At 32.1% G+C, this 22,901-nt stretch overlaps 2 long non-coding RNA genes and 1 other non-coding gene across 5 annotated transcripts; 2 read left to right on the top strand and 1 right to left on the bottom strand.

The window, feature by feature from the left end:
• Positions 1-5,848: 5,848 nt before the first annotated feature.
• On the bottom strand, positions 5,849-8,418 carry LOC139845283 (uncharacterized). 2 transcript variants are annotated; one of them, XR_011758269.1, is made up of 5 exons: positions 7,922-8,418; positions 7,682-7,743; positions 7,487-7,555; positions 7,085-7,191; positions 5,849-5,958 (listed from the first exon to the last, which is right to left on the bottom strand). It is a non-coding gene; the product is annotated as an uncharacterized lncRNA (long non-coding RNA). The 2 variants fall into 2 exon arrangements; XR_011758268.1 differs by lacking the exon at positions 5,849-5,958 and having other exon boundaries at positions 6,514-7,191.
• An 845-nt stretch (positions 8,419-9,263) lies between these two features.
• On the top strand, positions 9,264-13,166 carry LOC139845284 (uncharacterized). Of its 2 annotated transcripts, none has more exons than XR_011758270.1 (4): positions 9,264-9,368; positions 9,582-9,704; positions 11,581-11,893; positions 12,091-13,166. It is a non-coding gene; the product is annotated as an uncharacterized lncRNA (long non-coding RNA). The 2 variants fall into 2 exon arrangements; XR_011758271.1 differs by having other exon boundaries at positions 12,745-13,165.
• A 3,988-nt stretch (positions 13,167-17,154) lies between these two features.
• On the top strand, positions 17,155-17,238 carry TRNAL-CAA (transfer RNA leucine (anticodon CAA)). The gene has a single exon. It is a non-coding gene; the product is annotated as a tRNA-Leu (tRNA).
• The last annotated feature ends 5,663 nt before the right edge of the window (positions 17,239-22,901 follow it).

A 22,901-nucleotide genomic window follows, 5' to 3' on the forward strand; every position in this document is an offset into this window, starting at 1 on the left:
GGTCTGTTACAGATACAAATTTTTTTTCTTTTATTTTATTTTTGTTAATACAATCAACCATTTAACGTTTCTGTTTCAATTACACTTTCAAATTCAAACTTTAAAACTCGCTGTTACGATTTTGGGTATTCTCTGATCGATGAGTGTTAGAGAAACAGTGTATTGGGTTAAATAAAATTGGGTGGAGACTAAATCAGGAAAGACAGAGACAGAAGAGTGGTCGTGGGTGTTGTTGGGTGTGCGAGAGGTCGGGGGTTCGAGCCCAGTTCAGGGCATTTATTTTTAGATCAGCTTTCAAAAGGGTATTCATATTTATATTTTTCATATTCATTATTATCATTATTATTATTTTCATTATCATTAAATATTATTATGTTTATTATTGTTATTATTGTGATTATTATTGTTATTATTAGTTATGATTAAGTTTATAATTATGTTAATTATTGTTAATGTTAACATTAATATTATGAATATTATTATCATTAAAAATGAGTAAACTTATTATTATCATTATTATTAAGACTAGTAATAACTTTAAACATTAGTTGTATTAATATGTTTTGTATGAATATAAGAATTAGTATTAAAGCCATTATTATTATATCATTATTAATAATATTACTATCATTATTACTATCATTATTATTGATAATAATATTATTAGTATCATTATTATTAAAAATTATCATTATCAATTATGTTATTAGTAAGATTATTGTTATTATTAGTATTACCATTAGTATAAGTATTACCATTTAAAAATTATTAGCATTATCATTATGTATTATTATTAATGATAACAAATTATTATAAGTATTACTATTAATATTATCATGAGCAACATTATTACTATATAATTATTAAAACTGTTAATCTAACTAGTAATAGCAGTAAAAGTATCATTTTTATAATTAAAATTATTATCAATATTATTATTAGTATTATTGTTATTAGTATTATCATTAAGTTAACAAACAAAAGATAATTATAAAATAAATATAGATATATAATTATATATACATATATATTTAATACAAAACTTAACTATATAAATATGGTTATTTACTTAATATATATATAAAATGACATATATAGGTTATTAATATAAAAATTATATCACAAATAATAAATACATATATATTTGTTCGATTACAATTATGTATATTAATAAATATATAAATGATATAGGTTCGTGAATCCGAGGCCAACCCTGCATTGTTCAATATAGTCATATGTATTTTTACTACAAAATACATTAGGTGAGTTTCTTTTGCTCCCTTTTTAAATGCTTTTGCAATATATATTTTTAGGACTGAGAATACATGCGCTGCTTTTATAACTGTTTTACGAAATAGACACAAGTAATCGAAACTACATTCTATGGCTGGATTATTAAACCGAATATGCCCCTTTTTAGTATGGTAATCTAAGAATTAGGGAACAGACACCCTAATTGACGCGAATCCTAAAGATAGATCTATTGGGCCCAACAAGCCCCATCCAAAGTACCGGATGCTTTAGTACTTCGAAATTATCATGTCTGAAGGGAGTCCCGGAATGATGGGGATATTCTATATGCATCTTGTTAAGGTCGGTTACTAGGTGTTCACCATATGAATGATTTTTATCTCTATGCATGGGACGTATATTTATGAGAAATGAAAATCTTGTGGTCTATTAAAATGATGGAAATGAATGTTTATGATAAACTAATGAACTCACCAATCTTTTGGTTGACACTTTAAAGCATGTTTATTCTCAGGTATTAAAGAAATCTTCCGTTGTGCATTTGCTCATATTAGAGATATTACTTGGAGTCATTCATGACATATTTCAAAAGACGTTGCATTCGAGTCGTTGAGTTCATCAAGATTATTAATAAGTCAATTATAGTTGGATATATTATGAAATGATATGCATGTCGTCAACTTTTGATGTAAAGAAAGTTTGTCTTTTAAAAACGAATGTAATATTTGTAAAATGTATCATATAGAGGTCAAGAACCTCGCGATGTAACCAAATGTAATGTATTCGTCCAGATAGATTAGGACGGGTCATTATATTTGGCATGAGAGGGAGTTCAAAATTTTTTTTTTATTTTGTTACTTATATGCTAGCTTTACTTCATTTTTCACACATCATTCTTACACTACTTTCACTCTTTCTTTTTCTCTCTAAATTGTAAGTAACAAACTTTATTTTTCTTCTTCTTTTTCCTTTAAAAACCACCAAGTTCATCATCACTTTACTAGTTTTTTGTTGTTGTTTAAGATCAAACTTTATAGTTTGTATCTTCATGAATCTTGTTTCTTCCATCCTTAGTTTGATGAGAAGTCAAGAACAAGAATCTAAGCTTGTCAGCTTATGGTTCTACACTTAAAGTTCATCTTTTCTTTCTTTTAAATTCGTGATTTATATATGTTGGTCAAGTATTACTAGTTAAACTTGATCTCATTTTTCTTGGAACTAAAGTTTAAACTTTGTAAGTTCAAGAACATGGAAGTTTACTTTCTAGTTATAACTTCATATACTTATGTTGGATCTAAGTTTTTATGGCTTATGGTCTTTCAATTTTGTATAAAACAAAAGCTTATAAGCTTATATATACATTCTACAAGATTAAAATCTAAGTTTCATAACTTATGGTTTTATTAAAGTAAAGATCCAAGTTCCATAACTTAGGGTTTAACTTAAGAACACTAGATCTAGACTTTCTAGTCTAGGATCTTCAAGATCTAACTAAGATCTAAGTTCTACAACTTAATACCTTGTTTATTTAGTTTACATTCAAGTTTATAGCTTAATATTACTACTAGAACCCATGTACGTGTCGGATCTAAGATCTTGATGTAACTTTGGTTCATCAAACTTCTTACAACCCTTAAATGAGTTGTGCTACATATCTTAGACATACACTAGTGTCATGATGGTCAAAATTTGGTAAAGATAATGCAAACACATCAACGAGTTGTACACTTGAAGCTACAAGCATCAAGGATGAGAACCGTGATGAGCATCAAGCACCAAGAACCCACTGGGACACTTTGCTTACTGTTTTTAGGATCTAATCAGTAACCTGGGCTACTGGAAAAGTTGATTTCCAGATTTTTCGGTTTCAAGTAGATGATTTTCCGTTTAGGCCTCGTCTTAATCCGATTTATGGTTTAGGATTTATAGCCTTCCGAAAGTCACTACGCCCTTTTAACATTGTGCTGAAATTTCTGACCTACTCGCACTTAAACCGTCGCCACGGTTAAACGAAGACGAGTTTGGTTCTGAAAATTGTTTAGTGGTTGGAGGACTCACATATGGATACATAGCCACTGACTACGCGTCTTTTCGATTTGTATAGAGGTCGTAGCAGCTGAATGAAGTCAGCCTTTGTTTCGATCTCTATTATTGATTGAAAGCTTACTTTACTTTTTACGTATGTTGTTGATGATGATGATACTTAAGACCTAATTTATATACTTTTAAACCTTTGGGAATGAATTACCGACTTAGTAACTTTTGACTTAGGTTGAGGACCTTTCGGACCAACTACTTGCTTACTTATCTCGTACCGACTTTACTACTTTTCACTGTGAGTTATATCATCCCTTTTTACTTTAACTATTTTGGGAACTGAGAATACATGCGCGTTTTACATTTTACATACTAGGCAAGAGTACTTAAACTTTATATATGTGTGGGTTATACAACGGCATAAACTTTCCCCTTAGCTCGGTAACGTTTAATCATTGGTCTTTGAACCGGTGAACGCGAATCTTAGATATGGATCCATAGGGTTTGACATCCCCACTCGGGCTAGTAGCGCTAGCATTTAACGGGTGTTTAATACTTCGTAAACTTACGCACTCGCCAAGTGTACTTTTAGGGGGTGATATTACGTTAAGTTAGTTACCAAGTGCCCAAGGTTGAACATATACTTTTCATACTGTTTTGAAACACTGAAAACTCGTGGCCTACCTTACATTACTGTTATACTTAAACTATAGCTCACCAACATTCATGTTAATATTTTTAAGCATGTTTTCTCAGGTGCTTAGAGGTTTGATTGCTTCCGCTGTTGTAGTATTGCTGTGTAGACACCCGCTGCTTCTGTTAGAGATGTCTCCGCATGAAACATTTATTTTGCATTCAAACTGTGTTACTTTTGAAACAATGAATTTGTAATGACCTACAGGTCTCGTACTTATGTTAATTGCTTCTATTCATAGAAGCATACTTTCGTTTATAAAACTTATGACGTTGGTTATGATGTCACCCTTTCTTATGAATGCAAACTTATTTTAAAACAGCATATAGTGTTTGACCTTGTAATGATCATGTTGTTGATGATCTGTACACGTTAATTTTGTACGGGGCATCACACCTGTGGCAGGACGGTACGATCCTGGCATGTCATAACGGCCAGAAAAGGACAGTAGGGTATAAAGGGAACAACACTAAAATAATGATATCACATTTACAGCTTTTTGGAGTAAAAGGACAAAGACAATACAACGTGGCACCAACAGAAAAACAAATAGTCAGGTTCAACCGTAGATAAGCGTGCGCGGGTGAGGGCACTACCAGGATGGGTGACCTCCTGAATAAGTGCTCGTCGTGTGTGGTTGCCAAGAAAAAGTCGTGCGCCTGCGGGTAAAGTAGACAATATTGTTGTTATGTTAAGCTGGGGTGTTATAGTGTGTGTATATATATATATATATATATATATATATATATATATATATATATATATATATAGAGAGAGAGAGAGAGAGAGAGAGAAAAGTAAGAGCATATGTAAATTTTTAATATAATCATTTTGAATAATGGACTGAAGTCTAAAGCTCAATTCAGTTCTAAACTCAGATTGACCCGAACTCCTACATTTTCTATAAGGGAAATTATTCCAAATGCCCTTATTTATCAAAGTGTTAAAAAAAATATGCCCTCAAAAAATGTAATTGCAAAAATGACACCTGACTACGCGCAGTGCGTGAAAGTCCTCATATGGTGCATATTATCGAAATATTCATCGAGACAACCTAAATTTCTGGAGCAACACGCATCAAGCAGCATGCACCGTGCGTGTAGTTCGTAGTGTTTTTTTTTTTGCGTCAGAACTTTAAATGATCGTATCTTTTGGCTCGTACTTTCGACGTAGTCACCATTATCTTTTAAATCATGTATTTTTTCGAGATCTATCTGTTGAAAACCGTCTGAAGTGACAAAAATAATTTTGAAATTAGATCTGATATTGTGATTTATGAATTAACGTAGAAAATGTTTGATTTGCGAAATGTGATGTTTATTTCAATTTGATTGAGGGGTTTCATGTAATTTTAGTCGACATTGGTGGTTGATTTAACGAATCACAATTTAGAATGTTCTATAGAAAGTTATAAGCGCTCAAAGTGCGTTTAAAAGTCAAAATCAACGAAAACGTCAAATTTAAGGTCTCCTAACCCGAAGTTTAAATACATCCTTGGACAAAATCCTTTGGTAGACCAATATTTAAAACAAGTATATTTACATTTTTTTTTTAAATTTGGATCTTCGAAAATTATCTATGGGAGTTTCAACTTATGTGAATTGAAAAGGGTTTTACAAAGTAAAGCAACATGTTATTCTAAAACTTAATTGCATAATCAAGTTGAAATCATCTATCTATCTATTACATCATATAAAGCACAAGGATTAGTCCTATGTGTCACTCACCTAATCACTACTTAATTAAGATAATTCACATGTTAATCAACCATTGGTGGGATTAATAAACCTAAACTACCCTCAAAATCCGCCACGTGTCACGTTAATTAACTGCAATTAAACACAAATACATTTCAAACCGTCACCCCTCTCTCTCTCTATCCCGATGTTTAGGGTTTTCAAAAAAACTCCATCGTCTCTTCAACATCGCCGCTTCATCAAAATCGCCGAACTCCAATAACTAGCGTCGATTTGCTACTGTTTGAAAGTTTTTACAATTAGTCAACCAAGAATCAGAAAGTTTATATAATATTGCAATGACAGTCAAAGTAATTGATGAAGAAATCATGGCGAATTGGGTAAGGTTATTTTGTCACAAATTAATCGTGTTATTTTGTTATTTTTTCAATTATTCTGAAAAAATAGCGTCGATTTGCTACTGGATGAAAGTTTTTACAATTAGTCAACCAAGAATCAGAAAATTTATATAATATTGCAACGACAGTCGAAGTAATTGATGAAGAAATCATGGCGAATTGGGTAAGGTTATTTTGTCACAAATTAATCGCCGAACTCCAATAACTAGTGTCGATTTGCTACTGTTTGAAAGTTTTTACAATTAGTCAACCAAGAATCAGAAAGTTTATATAATATTGCAACGACAGTCGAAGTAATTGATGAAGAAATTATGGCGAATTGGGTAAGGTTATTTTGTCACAAATTAATCGTGTTATTTTGTTATTTTTTCAATTATTCTGACGGAAATCTTACAGTTTTAGGATATATACGATATATCGTTATCGTGATGTTACTTATGTTGCCGGAAGAAATTAGGGTTACAGTATGATATATAGATTAATATGTATAAATTTTATATTTTATATACCTAACAAAGGCATGACGAGGTTATTCAATCAACAAACAAATTGAAACGGAATTGTCAGCGCAATTCGATACCATTGATGTCCAATATCTTTGATAGTAATGGCTGATAGGAGAAGTGGGAGATAGTATTTTTTTTGATAAGCATATTAAATAGCTAATGCAATGGGTTGAATCTGACAGTCACACACCACACCATCATTTTTTTACTCCTTGGTTTGGCTAACAATTTATATTGCGTTTTGACGTTGTTACGGTTGATCTATTGTTTGTAAGTTGCTCCGAACAACTTTAAGTTGTTTTGATTTTTGAATTACATATTGACATAATTTCAACCTCATTCTCCTTTTTTATAGTTAAAATCACATAATAGAGTGCTTATTACTGATATGTTGATGATAATTTACAGGTAAAAAAATTGATGGATTTTTTGTAGAATCACATACAGAAAAACATGAACACGAGCTGGTTGAATAAAATAACATAATAACTATTGAGTTACCTGGCCTTTCACTAACCTCCTCTTTAAAACTCAACTCATATCAACTACTCTCCTCCATATATGAAAACATGATGCATATTCATTCTTTACTTTAGAAGCTCCATAACCTACGTAACCAAAACCAACCAAAGTATTATCCCAAAGGCCTACATAACTGTGGATGGAATCTACAACAACATTCAACTAAAAATTTTGATGAAAAACAATATAATATAACCACTTAATTTAATGTAGACATTTCAACAAACACTTTGAAGGCATTCTAACATAAGCACAATTTCATCTTGCTTATAATTCTTCAACCAGAAAAATTAAGGAAAGAAAACACACATAAAGTTTGTATTCGTATCTCATTATTCATTTCACAGTTTAGTTGTTAATGCATCGTGTACACAAAGTTACCTTTGCTTGTTCTCAGGATGTCATTCACCCTCTTTCCGATATCACAAGCTTGCAAAATGCTTCCCTAAACTGAAAAAAAGAAAAAAAAAGAAAAAAAAAAAAAAAAAAAAAAAAAAAAAAAAAAAAAAAAAAACAATCACACTTTTGCAGTCACTTATTTTAATCCTAGAAGTTGTATTAAATCTTGGATGTCACCTTCAAATAAGTTTTTAGTAAACTTTAATCCAAAATGGCAGGAAAAGCTTTGACAAAATCTCCTGTGTAATTGCAGAAATTTGTAATAAAAATACATATTAGGTGCAAACCCTAGAATTAAGAGCGATCTGAATGATTGAATAAAAACATTTAGAATTTTAACAAATCCGATAATCTGCTCCATTCATGAATCATAACAAATAAATGGTAAAAAAATAACCGAGAAAATAAAATACTCACCTAAGATAGATAGATAGATAGATAGATAGATAGATAGATAGATAGATAGATAGATAGATAGATAGATAGATAGATAGATAGACATGAAAATAAATTTGAATCTGGAATGATTCGTTTGTTTGTCTTGATAATCCGGGAACTGATTCCGTAGCAAGGTTTGTATATATCTTGATAATCCGGGAATATTGTTGCCGATTCGTTGCTGGTTGTAGTCTCGCTATTGTGAACGATTGTTTAGAAAATCAGAATATTGAAGATTGGAGGAGTGTGTATGTGAAGCGTGCTTGAACATAGAAAATCAGTATACCGATCAATTTGAGAGAACGGAAGAAAACTTAGGGTTTCAGTCAACAAACAAATTGAAACGGAATTGTCAGCGCAATTCGATACCATTGATGTCCAATATCTTTGATAGTAATGGCTGATAGGAGAAGTGGGAGATAGTATTTTTTGATAAGCATATTACATAGCTAATGCAATGGGTTGAATCTGACAGTCACACACCACACCATCGTTTTTTTTTACTCCTTGGTTTGGCTAACAATTTATATTGCGTTTTGACGTTGTTACGGTTGATCTATTGTTTGTAAGTTGCTCCGAACAACTTTAAGTTGTTTTGACTTTTGAATTACATATTGACATAATTTCAACCTCATTCTCCTTTTTTACAGTTAAAATCACATAATAGAGTGCTTATTACTGATATGTTGATGATAATTTACAGGTAAAAAAATTGATGGATTTCAAAATATGATAGCAAACAATCGCCCATGATAATAGGTATGACCAATTCATATTGCATTTTGGATCTGCTAATTGATATTTGATTTTTTAAATATTACGTTAGTGAAATCTCTGTAGTTTTAAAATCAATTCTTAACATTTGGTAATCTAATCCAAATGGAAACCATATGTTGAGAAAATGAATGTAGTTGTATAACTATTTTGAATGTTATAGTCTTATCTTACTTTGCATTTACGGGTCGAAATTATAGTTTATATTATAGTTTTATTGACTAAATCAAATAAATCAAATGGGCATGTGTTTACTAAAGCTGGGTAGACTTTTGAAAACAAATGTATGCTGTTGGAAGAAGTATACAGGGATGAAAATGCAGACTTGATAATTTTATAGAATATGCAGACACTGAGTCAAATGGGCATTGGGTTACAAATGTTTACTATTTTTCTTATTATGGTGTTATGCCTTATATTGGGTTCTAATTGCTTACTGTTTTTTATTAACATTTTATTTTTATTTTATTCAATAAAATGAAATGATTCATTTGACTTATTATTATGTGTTATATGAATGCATATGAATAAATGAATGAATTTGAAGCCATCAAGAATACAAGTGGGTGCAAATTAATTGAGTCAATCACAATTCTGGTACTGCGGTTGTCCCAAAAAAGTCCAAACCTACTGATGCAATCCGTCTCGCATGGTACGTCTTCTTAGCAACAAAAGGGTACATTTAATTTTTTTTAAATTGTTGACTTTTGTGATTATTGTTCTGTTTTCCGTCTAAAAATATTGATTTGTAAACACTTTATTTATTGTTGGGTTCTTAGTGATCAAAGGTACAACAACCTATGTTACACACTATATAATCCAAGTAGTTTTCCATGGACAGTTTTAATTTAGCATTGGTATGTAGGTTAACTTACTGTTGTCTAAATGAAGAGTGAGTTGGAAATGTTATATATGGGAAAGTAGTTGCTTTGGATAGCACAATGCTTCCAGAAGCTAGGACAGATGATCTGCAGACCGCAATATGGAAGTAAGCAGTTCACTATCTATTAGTTATCGTATTCGTATGCTTTTGTCAATATGATGGACTTTGATTTAGAAAAATACCACTATTTTATAGAAGTGAAACATTTTACTTAATAATAAACTAAAGGACTACCACTATTTCAACTGATGGTCATATATCTAATATGCCCATTGCAAAATATGGAGAAATAGTAAGTTTCCAATACGATTTGTTGCTTACTAATATGGTAGAAGTTGAATTTTGATTGAAAACTTATAAAAAAAGAAGTTGTAAAATTATCTTTTGAGATGGTAGTATTTTCATAAAAAAAAATGAAATTTAATCAATATTGATCTATATGGAAGTGGATACCTAAAGGATTCTGTGAAAGATATATTCTAACAATTTTTTTAAAAGATATATTCTAACAATTTTTCTTTGCAAACAAATAAAAGGTCTAAAAGTGGGATGTTGAGTTGACAGTTCGTATTTAACACATGTTCTGTAGTATGCCTTCTCTGACGACTGTTCATCAAAGCTAGATCTTATTGCTGTATTGCCAACTGCATAGTACATTTTTAACTGCGCTTGCATATTTGGAGATTATAGCAATTTTTACCCTTCGCTATGGATAGATAAATATGTATTATATATATTAGCTCTAACCGGTTAATCGGGCCAGCAAAAATGGGTCTTCTGTTATCGTGCATCACCAAACACCAAACAATTGGTAGTTTATTCGTTAAATCAACGAGTAAATTTGTTTACTCATCAGTTAACATGTTAATGTGTATATCGAGTGTTTTTTTTTATATGTGTGTTATATGTATTGTGTATTATATGTATTATGTATTATATGAGGTTACAAGTTTATTGCGACTATTTAAACGCTTGGCCCGTTTGAGTCAAGAAGTGTCGAAATGGGTAATAATCAATGTCGAGACGTCCCATATGTCTATTTGAGTGATTATAGAAGTTTTTGTCTCTTAAAAATGAGTTCTAGGTATTTTTTGGTTGAAATGGGAAATTATGACCCATATGGGTCATAAGGATATATATTGAACCGTATGTATGTTTTTGAGAAACGGAACTTATCGACACATTCAAAATGTTATTTCTTGGTTGTGAAATTAATTTGGTTAATCCAGGTCTGCCGGATTGATATATGGGTCATCAACACAATATTATTAAGACTTTAGTAAAACTGTCAAAACTATCACTAGATAGCCCAGTGGTTGGGGCCCTGAGTTCCTTACAAGAGGTCTCGGGTTCGAATCCCATCTAGGACGAATATTTAATGGTGGCCAGGGAAGGGTTGGAAACAGCCAGGGAGTAATCCTGCTGGGCTGCGTACATCAGAGTATGGGGTTGGATTACTCGCCCTCCCGGGTAGCCTGAACAGGGAAAACCTTCTACCTTTAAAACTGTCAAAAATGACTTGGGCCTACTTTGCGGGTTCGTGAGTTGATAATGGTACAATTTTGGTAAAAACAAATAATCGGGTTATAAAGTAGACCCAACAAGCATCAAAATTATATATGATATGTTCGGGTTTGTTAGGTATAAACGGATTATAAATTGGTTTCAAAATGGGGCTGATATACTGTTAGATACTGTACAGGGCTGCACTTAATAGCAGCAGTCAAGGGATTATATAGAACTTGGTTGGACCTAAAGTCATCTGTAAGTTACTGCTTTATATAAAAAAAATCATTATCTATTTCAAGTAAATGTTTTTTTTATACATTTAGGAATAATTGTTTGTGTACAGTTATAATAAGCATTGTATAAAACAAAATATGCATATATACTATGAAATTATTGTAGTTTCTTTTTTGTATTTTATTATTTGTGTGTTATGTTGTTAAGATATTAATGATGTTGTTTCTTTTTGATATAGGTGTAACTAAATATTATCGAGATCTTAGCTACTGTGACCCGATTCCACTACAATCTAAAATCGATGAGTGACTCACCGGAATTCATGCTAGACAAGATTAAAGACATAGCACCTATAGAAGAACAAGCAACAACAGCGACACTACGAACACATGTATCTACCATCTTAAAGTTTCGTACAATAATATTATACGCTAAACATATTGCTCATATTGGTAAAACACCGCCAACAAAAGTACATCAACCAGAAGCAAAAGAATCACCAACCGCACATATAGAACCACCAATCAAGAGAGCCCTATTCGAACAACCAGGTAAACACCAAGTACATTTATATCTCTGTTTTCATACAAAGCCAAAACTGTAACGTAACACATCCAACTATGCTTTACAAAAAAAAAAAAAAAAAAAAAAAAAAAAAAAAAAAACCTACCTGAAGGTACAAAATCACAGCACTCAAAATTGAAGTTGGATGCGTTGGTAACTCTTTGTATGATCATCAAAATCACAGCACTCAAAACTGATCCAGGAATGTTTAGTATGAACTCACCAGTAACTGCATTTTCTTTTGTTATGTAAGTGTATATTTTATTATGCATCATCTTTGTTATGTATACTGCTAGAACTGTATACTACTGCAGCTGAAAGCAAAAGCAATCTTTTGTAACGACAATGCAGTCTAAACATATATGTATTATTTTTATCTATACTTTTAAAAGTTAAACTACTTAACTGTTTTGTCATAAAACTGCTATCAACATGAAGCAATTCATTACAATTTTTAAGTATTAAAAAGACTATTTTTAGAGCTACTGTAACACACGGGATCTTAAAATCTTGATTTAGATATCTCTCACTCCATGGTAACTTTGACTATCTCAGTTATAATGTTTCAGTTCTGAATAAATAGTAATGATTACGAAAACTACTTTTTAGACCCGTCGTGCAACGCACGGGATCTTAATCCAAATAGCTTAGACATACCATTTGGAGAATGTTGTAGTGTTTGGCAGTGAGTTTCGACAGGTGTTACCGGTTATAACTTAAGGAAAAAAAGAGGATACTGTAGCCGCATCACTTAACACAATATATTTATATTGAAAATTTCTTTTCTTAAATTTAAGATTTAACTAACAGTTTATTTTACAAATGTATCTTTTTTTAGCGTCTTCCGAAAGAATTGATGCTACTTCCTGGACAACGAAGTGGAAAAATTGTTTCATGTTACAATTTAGAAGGAAGAAATACAAATGGCGGTTGAAACAGGAAAATTCAAAGACAAAGTCAAGCCTTTCAGTTACGTACGGTTTTTATCATTTCAGAAAAGAAAATCGCTTAAAGCCGGGAACAAACTGCATATTCACCTACTATTTCGACGAACGCGCTTTCTATCTATATTGATGTTTAGCACAATTATACAAAAACTTCAATGCATTTGATGGATTGAAAAACATTGTTTGTTTAATTATCTACTATGCTGTTTTAATTTCAATGTTCATTTGATATTGTCATCATTAACTTATGTTTTAATAATTAGTGCAATTAGAGCCATCCGTGCAACGCACGGGCTCTTAGAGTCTAGTGTAACGATATAACCAAGTGCAAAGCTTTTCGAAACAACGCGGGCCATCAACACTCGTCATTATTATTTTTTATATTATTATTATTATTATTATTATTATTATTATTATTATTATTATTATTATTATTATTTGTGCCAATCAGCGAAGTGATATAGATCGAAACCATTTATCGTAGTCTCTATAATATTGTTTCTGTTTTTCATGTACAATTTGTTTCAACTTTACTTTAATAAATTTTAATGGATTCTATATGTATTTTTTTTTTTTTTGGACAACAGTTAGTTGGGGATCACCCATGGGTACTTAACCACTCACGCGATCATCTCCCTCAGTTGCTATACCCGACCCCCCAACTGTGTGCCCAAGAGGAAACTCGCACCAATCCAATACGGGACATGGACGGTAAAACTCCCTCCTCCCAAACGCGATGCGGGAAAGGTACAAGGTGACATGAGTGGTACTTCATGGCATGAATGAAATTGTGTGGTTAATATGTAGCCAAAGAAGGTTGAACTCCTGATCTTCTCTAAAGGAGTCAAACACCAGCCGCTGGACCATATCACAATTTCTTTATATGTATTTTTTTACTTTTAATGTACTAAAATGTCTGTATCCATTGTCGGTGTGTGAATTCTAAACATAAAGATATCGCGATAAATCGTAGCAACGCGCGGGACAACTCCTACACTCGTTAAATACAAAATTAGTCTCTATTTATGTATTTTTCTTATCATAATGGTCAAAGCATACAATAGTTTTTAACTCGTTTAAATTAGACAATCAATTAATTAAAAAGGAGTATTTAATGATAGCATTAAAATTTATGATTTTTTTGGTACAAAACAGAATTTTAATTTAAAAGGATCCTAAGATCAAATATTAATTAGTAATACTACTACTTTGTACTTGTATAATTTACTTTTTAATTCATAAATTTATTGCTATAATTAAATATTAATTAGTAATTAATTGTCTAGATTAAACGAGTCAGAAAATAACGTATGCTTTGACCACTATGATATGATAAATCGAGAGGATTGTAGCTTTTAATTTCTCGCTAAAAGTGTTACTATAATGTCAAGGCTCTTGATTTTCTTGATTCTCACATTTTTATGTTCATGTGCTAATACTTGTTGGAATTTTACATCTAAATGGCACATAACTATTACGAATGGCATACAAGATGATATAATCGTTACCGTCCTTGAAAGGAACCCTCCCGTTTATGCATTAATCGACCACCAGAAAATTTCCTTTACACAAAATACGTCTTGGGCTGATTGTGCGTACGATCACGTGTACGACGGCGAGTTCATTTGGGGTTCAAGGAAGACAACATTGGAAGTGTATAATCATCACATCGATCATGTATGTTACAAATATAAGTTTGTACTTGGTACACAACATTGTTATTGGTTAGTAAGACCAGAAGGTTTTTATGTAGCTCGACATAACTACCCATGGCCAAATCCAAACTGGCGTTTTGAAAAGTCATGGAGTTGAGTTTTTATGTATGTAACTACTCATTTCGGTTTTATGTTTCAAAGTCATAATGAATTTTGTCTTTAATTTAGTTTCGTATTATGCATCTTCTTTCCTTTTGGGTTCTTTTTTCTTTTCTTTTCTTTTCTTTTTTTTATGAAGAAACATGAAATAATTTTTTTTTTAAAGGCAAAATTTTATATTGTCAATTAAACAAAATACAAGGAAGCTTGAGGATCCATACAAACCATTGGCTACATATTAAAAACACAATTTCATCCCTGCCATGAAGTATCCACCCATGGCACCTTTCCCATATCGTTTGCGGGGGTAAAGGGGAGGGGGGTTTTACTTGGCCGTGCACTTGGATCGGTTTCAAGGTATTCTCCCGGGCAGCGATGGGGGCGGGGTTATTATCGCTGCATCGGCATAGTCAAAACGGGAGATGATCGCAACGGGTGGTTTAGTCCCCCTCGGGTGATCCCAATCGCTGTTAAAAAAAAAAAAAAAAACACACGAGATGCACTACTACAAAATAGGTTTTCTCGGACGACTTTTTCAATCTTTTCTGGACAGAAAGTCAGCCCGAAAGGTCTTCCCAGACGAAATATCGTCTCCGGGAAATCGTCCGGAAAGGTTCGTTCAAGAAACTTTTTTCGAACGACTTGTGACTTTTTCCCGGGCGATCGTGGGGCGCACTTTGACTTTTAACTCTGATGATTCCGGACGACATTTCCGGACGACATGTCATCCGGAAATATATATTAAAATATTACGAACTTCCCCTGAATGACTTTTTCAGAGGACTTTTCGTCCGAAAATAAATAATAATAAAATAACATTTATTTTTATTAATAGTTATTTATTTTAAAAGAAATATGACATACTTCCGGACAATACATTCCCGGACGACTAGTCGTCCGGAGAAGTGTCTGCTGTACCCCTGACTAAAATTGGTTTTTGCAGTTTTCCAAAAAGGACACATTTCAAATATCAAAACCTGCTTTACAAATACGATATATTTCACAAAATGCCACAACAACATTAAATAAAAGATGCAGCGTAAGTTGCAAGGTATGCGGCTTTTGTTTTCAATTTGTAGTGGAAGCTAATGTATTTTCTAATTTACTTAAGCCAAGAATAGAGAACTCATATCATGCTTTTTCATTAGATATTTTTTTTCTTTCTATCTGATATAATAATTTACGTTCAACAAGTTTATTGTCTCGATGTTTCATGGCAGAAAATGTACTTGTTCGTGATTACCAAATATATATAACCAGGGCTACTCTATTTTCAATTTCATTGGTGTCATTACCTACAGAACTTGGAAAAACTAATTATTGCAGCTGATGTGATGTTAAAGGTTAATAATTGCGCCAAGCTCTTAACTCAAAATATGGCTATGTTGTCATTGTAAGGCAGTCTCCAGAATAAATAAGAATCTAATGTTACATCTGTATTTATAAATAGTTATGTTGTCATTGTAAGGCAGTTTTCGGAATGAAGAACACCTGAAATTGTATTTTAAAGATCGACAACCTCACTTTCATCGTTGTTGTCACCACCTATATTAGATTGCACTTGCCATTAAAGTTATCGAAGGAACAACACACATTCTTCAATTTTATTATAACATCATCATAACCAACGTCTACCCGAATGCAACCGCCGCAACGCGCGGTCCGTCATTTATCTAGTTTGACCGCATTCGTGTATAATAAGGAATATTGTTAGTGTATGCATTATGAGTGATGTACCAATGCTAGCTAATTGTAAACATCATATCCTCATAATCTCATGTAATATGTATTTGTTGTGTTACTTGTGTATATATATGCCAGAATCTGTCATATTTGATATTTAGGATGAAGGCAAAGACCATCTGATTTTCTTTTCCCCCTTTTTGCTAATGATGGTTCTGACATTTGGCCGACAAATCTATAGAATTTAAGCCCACGGCCACATAGACCCAAATCATGTAAAGTCCACCCTTTTCAGGAGATCTTTTTGGTTAGGTAACCATGGTTCCGATCTTTGGCTGATTAATCTATGGGTATTGGTGCACCGTCATACAAACCCAAATTAGGTAAAGCCCACATTTGGAGGTTGGAATGGCCACTAGATTCGAATTTGAGGCCTCTCAAACTATGATGATAAATTCCATAGCCTTAAGCAGTTGGGCCACCATGGTTTTTCAAAAATCATCTGAATCGTTAACAACAAATGTAAATTTTATTAAACACTAATATATATATACGATTGATAATATTTATCATAATTGAGTTGTCTTAGTTTTTTAACATAGGTATTTTGTTCACTAACATTATGTTAGCTTATAAATATATGTTTTTGTGATCTCTTTAAATAAAGCAATTTACGGAGTAGTAAAGTACATCTATTGTTCCCTGTATATCAAATTTAAAGTAACACTTAAGGTCTGGTGTATGATACATAATTAGAAGAACTTCTCACTGAAAGGGAATTATTGAGATCAAACTATCAAACCAGTCAGGATGGCCGAGTTGTCTAAGGCGCCAGACTCAAGTTCTGGTCTTCGAAAGAGGGCGTGGGTTCAAATCCCACTTCTGACAACATTTTAATTCATTTTACGTCAGAGTCACTAAGTTGTAGAGAACTGCTTCCTTACAGTCCTAGTATATGTGAAAACTATACATGTTTAGTGTGAAATTTATTATCGATCATAACTCGGTATATGAAATTATTTCGTTATTATTAATTTTTTCCATGTTGAGATAATTTTTTAAGTTTGCACGTTTTAACGAAAGTACAGAGTTTTGACATATCTAATTTTAGACGTTGAAAGGTATTGTATCGAAGTATGATAATAAATATGGGTAAATGGAAGCATGACTCTCCTACTAAGTTAACTCGATATGATCTAACCAGTACTGAAGTTCTTGGTTTTTAAATCTCATTATATTATACTACATACTAAATACTAATTAGTATAAATGGGTACCAATCATATTTCGCCACCTCGCCAAAAAAACACTGTTATACTGTAGCAATGTTAATATAGCATTTTTTTTTTGGGTAAGCGAGGAAACTCTCCTATGATGAGCACATTGGCTCCCCATAGAAGGTAAAACCTCGGGTAATCAAGCACTCCGAGCGCGAGACCTGGTACCGGGTGAATTGCGCATTATGCGCACCCTCTAGTCACACTCCTTTTTTTTGGAACCACCTAATTTGTGACCGCTTTGTTTTTAATAATAACAATCTGAAATTTTTATAATAAAATCCTTAAATTAGTTGTAACCACATAATTATACTAATTGGATAGTAATATTTTTCTAAAGTGACTGATGCTATCTTGATGAAAAAAGAATAGAATAAGTTGGACCCAAATTCAAAATAAAATAAAAATATAAACTAATACATAGTTGGAGTTTTAGACAAAAAAAAAAAAAAAAAAAAAAAAAAAAAAAAGGATAAGGGTGGCGGTGTCGAAAGAGTGCGATGATTCAGATTTGTAAGGTGGCTGGCGATTTGCTGGTGGTAAACGGCGGTTGGGTATGCAATTTAAAATAATGGTAAAAAAGTTATGTAAATTCGATTGCACTACAAATTTCATAGTCATTTTTCGAAATGGCATTGTAATTATATGAAATCGTAAACAAAAAAAACTTTTGCACACCGCCGCAAAGCGCGGTCCACTTTACTAGTTTATTTGAATGGGCTCCTCGTTTATTATTATTATTATTATTATTATTATTATTATTATTATTATTATTATTATTATTATTATTATTATTATTATTATTATTAATTGTTAATTATTTAATTAATTAAAAAAAATAATAATAATAATAATACTTACAGTGGTTAAGAGTTACCGTTACCGATAGGATGTAACACATTAAAGTTTCGAAAAGGTGCGGCGTTAATACTCGAATGATAACTATCGTTGTAAGAGGAAATCAATTAAAGGCAACAATACAAGTTCGTGATATGTTTTCCAAGGTTTGAATCGTATGTTTGCTTGGTCCGTCGGTGTGTGGATGATACGCGGTACTCATGTTTAAACGTGTTCGCAAGGCTTCTTGAAAGGCACTCCAAAATCTAGAAGTGAAACGAGCATCTCAATCCGAAACAAATGACAAAGGCACACCGTGTCGAGATAGAATTCCTAAAATGTATAGTTGTACAAGTTTTTCCCATCTTGTCGGTTTCTGAAGAACGTTTGTTGGGACAAGTTTCTTATCGGTTTCTGAAAACGTTTGTTAGGACCATTCACCCTCGTGGCGAATACTAGTATAACGTGAAGAGTCTCTCTCTCCATTGAGAATTTAGATAAAGGTTTTCCTTACACGGAAGTACGAGTGTAATGCGAGAGAAGTTTCCACCTCGATGTGAGCATATCAAGCGTTTCGTAGTTCGTCGATAAAAGTGTGCGAAGACGAGATAGTATACACGTGTAACATATGTTTGAAGTTGAAAGAATTTGCCATTCATTCGGAAGCATAAATATGGTTCGGCAATAATCGAAGGTGTGTCCTTGGTATGGTTGTTATCAATATTCTCGGAGTTTTCGGATGTCCAACAAGAAAAATAAAGTCATGTACATGGCACATGATGGTGATTAGGTTGATCGAGTCCAATCACCATCACGAGCCATTAGAACTTTGGTATGACTTACCATAATATAACTACGTTGATCGAGTGTCGTTATATTATGCTAACTCATACCTCCATTCCCACATCACTCCATAAAATCAAGTTCGTGTAATCGTGAAGATTTAAAATGAACAAAATATAACGGCGTCTCTAATGTGACTCGTATCGAATCGAAGGAATTTGTGCAACTCTGAAGAAGCGTTTTCCGAGGGAAGTGTATAAACGATTGTTCACGTCAATGCGGTTCAAGTCAACCATTAATGTCTTTAGGTACGAAAGGAGTAACGAATTATGATAACGAGTAGTACGCAACCGTAGTGATAAGTAGTGATGACGATACTCACCTAGAGTAGTGATGGTAGTAACAAGAAGTGGTAGATAGTGAAGAACACCGGTGTAACATCGGTAGTGGTTAATGATTGCCATAGTGGTGGAAACTTTACAGCACTTGTGGATAGTAAGCCGGGACTGTGGTGAATAACAATCTGGGAGGCAGAGTTCCCGGACTAGTGTGACTAATGAAGTCGTCATCATCTGAAATGTCCCGTTCATATTGATTATAAACGTTTCATATTAATTGATTTCGTTGCGAGGTTTTGACCTCTATATGAGACGTTTTTTAAATACTGCATTCGATTTTTAAAACAAACCATAACCTTTATTTTATCGATAAAGGTTTAAAATATTACGAAGATTATCAAATAATGATAATCAAAAATATAGCGTTTTCTCATGACCATTACATAATAGTTTACAATAATATTACACAACAATATAAGTCTTCGAATGCAATTTTTAAACAATATTATACAAGCATGGACTCCAAATCTTGTCCTTAAATTAGTATGCAACAGCGGAAGCTCTTAACAATCACTTGAGAATAAACATGCTTTAAACGTCAACAAAAATTGTTGGTGAGTTATAGGTTTAACCTATATATTTATCAAATCGTAATAATAGACCACAAGATTTCATCTTTCAATAACATGCAATCTGCATAAAAATCATTCATATGGTTGAACACCTGGTAACCGACATTAACAAAATGCATCTAGAGTATCCCCATATATAAACATCGAAGTACTAAAGCAGTTCAAATTCTCTGACTGGGGCGTGTCAAAGTTCATAGATCTATCTTTAGGATTCGCGTCAATTGGTGGCAATTATAATAAACACCAATTCTTAGGCTACCAAGTTCAACAAGGGCGATATCCGGTATAACGATTCAACATAGAATGTAGTTTCAAATACTTGTGTCTATTTTGTAAATCATTTTCAAAACTGCATGTATTCTCATCCCAAAAATATTAGATAGTAAAAATGGGACTATAACTCACTTTCGCAGGTTTTTACTTTGCCGGAAGTAAGACTTGGCTACTGGTCGATTCACGAACCTATAATAGATATATACATATATAACAAAGTATGATCGAAATATATTCATACCATATTTTATTATATTTTAACGATTTAAGTTTGTTAAATTTATAGTCCAACGTTGTAGTCCACAATTAATTGTCCACAATTAGTAGTACAGAAATAAATCAATATATATTATCTCGAATCAATCCACGACCCAGTGTATACAAGTCTCAGGCTAGATCACAACTCAAAGTATATATATTATTTTGGAATCAACCTCAACTCTGTATAGCTAACTCAAGCATTACTGCATCTAGAGTGTCTATGGTTGTTCCAAATAATATATATAGATGGCGTCGATATGATATGTCAAAACATTGTATACGTGTCTATGGTATCCCAAGATTACATAATATATGTTAGAATACATGTATAATACAATATAAGTTAGTTAAGTTATGATTAGTATAGATTTGTTACAAATTTCACGTAGCTACAACAAGTAAAAACATCCAATTTTGTTTAACCATAACTTCTTCGTTTTAAATCCGTTTTGAGTGAATCAAATCGCTATGGTTTCATACTGAACTGAAATTTATGAAACTAAACAGAAAAATTATAAGTTTATGGTCAGAAATATAAGTTACAAGTCGTTTTTGTAAGAGGTAGTCATTTCAGTCGAAAGAATGACGTCTTGATGACCATTTTGAAAAACATACTTTCACTTTGAGTTTAACCATGATTTTCGGATATAGTTTCATGTTCATAAGAAAAATCATTTTCCCAGAAGAACAACTTTTAAATCAAAGTTTATCATAGTTTTTAATTAACTAACCCAAAACAGCCCCCGGTTTTACTACGACGGCGTATGTCCGGTTTTACGGTGTTCTTCGTGTTTCCAGGTTTTAAATCATTAAGTTAGCATATAATATAGATATATAACATGTGTTTAGTTGATTTTAAAAGTTAAGTTAGAAGGATTAACTTTGTTTGCGAACAAGTTTAGAATTAAATAAACTATGTTCTACTGATTACATGTTCAAATCTTCGAATAAGATAGTTATATATATATATATATGAATCGAATGATGTTATGAACATCATTACTACCTTAAGTTTAGTAGGTAAACCTACTAAAAATGAAAAAAAAATGATCTAGCTTCAAAGGATTCTTGGATGGCTTGAAAGTTCTTGAAGTAGAATCATGACACGAAAATAAGTTCAAGTAAGATTTTCACTCGACATAAGATTGTTATAGTTATAGAAATTGAATCAAAGTTTGAATTTGAGTATTACCTTGAATTAGAAAGATATATTACTGTAAATAAGAAAGATTTCTTGAGATTGGATGATCACTTGAAATGGATTTGCAAGATTGGAAGTAAGCTAGTAAACTTGAAAGTGTTCTTGATGTGTTCTTGAGTTGTTGTTTTGTATGTTGATCTAGGTTAGGATTTATGAGCTAGATTGAGCTAGATTTTGATGAAGATGATGAAGAACACTTAGAACAATGGAAGAACACTTGATAGAGAGTAATTTGATTCAAGAAAATTTCAAAGTGAATGTGTTTGTGAGCTCCCTCATTCACGTGATTATCTAGTCTCCATATAGGCTCCATTAGTTTGTTATTTTGTGAGATATTTCATGCTAGATGTCAAATGATGGTTTCCACATGTCTTGGTGACTCACAAGGGCTGCTAAGAGCTGATCATTGGAGTGTATATACCAATAGTAAATACATTTAGAAGCTGGGTATTGTACGAGTACTAATACGGGTGTATACGAGTAGAATTGTTGATGAAAATGAATGAGGATGTAATTGTAAGCATTTTTTTTAAGTAGAAGTACTTTGATATGTGTCCTTAAGGCTTACAAAAGTGTATAAATACATATTAATACAATACATATATATACATTTTAACTGAGTCGTTAAGTCATCGTTAGTCGTTACATGTAAGTATTGTTTTGAAACCTTTAAGTTAACGATCTCATTTAATGTTGTTAACTCATTGTTTATTATATCTAATGAGATGTTAAATTATTATATTATCATGATATTATGATGTATGAATATATCTTAATATGATATATATACATTAAAATGTCGTTACAACGATAATCGTTACATATATGTCTCGTTTCGAAATTCTTAAGTTAGTAGTCTTGTTTTACATATGTAGTTCATTGTTAACATACTTAATGATATATATAATTATCATTTTATCATGTTAAATGTAGTGTAACAATATCTTAA

This window comes from Rutidosis leptorrhynchoides, chromosome 4 (assembly GCF_046630445.1).
Source record: "Rutidosis leptorrhynchoides isolate AG116_Rl617_1_P2 chromosome 4, CSIRO_AGI_Rlap_v1, whole genome shotgun sequence".
NCBI classification, from domain to species: domain Eukaryota; kingdom Viridiplantae; phylum Streptophyta; class Magnoliopsida; order Asterales; family Asteraceae; genus Rutidosis; species Rutidosis leptorrhynchoides.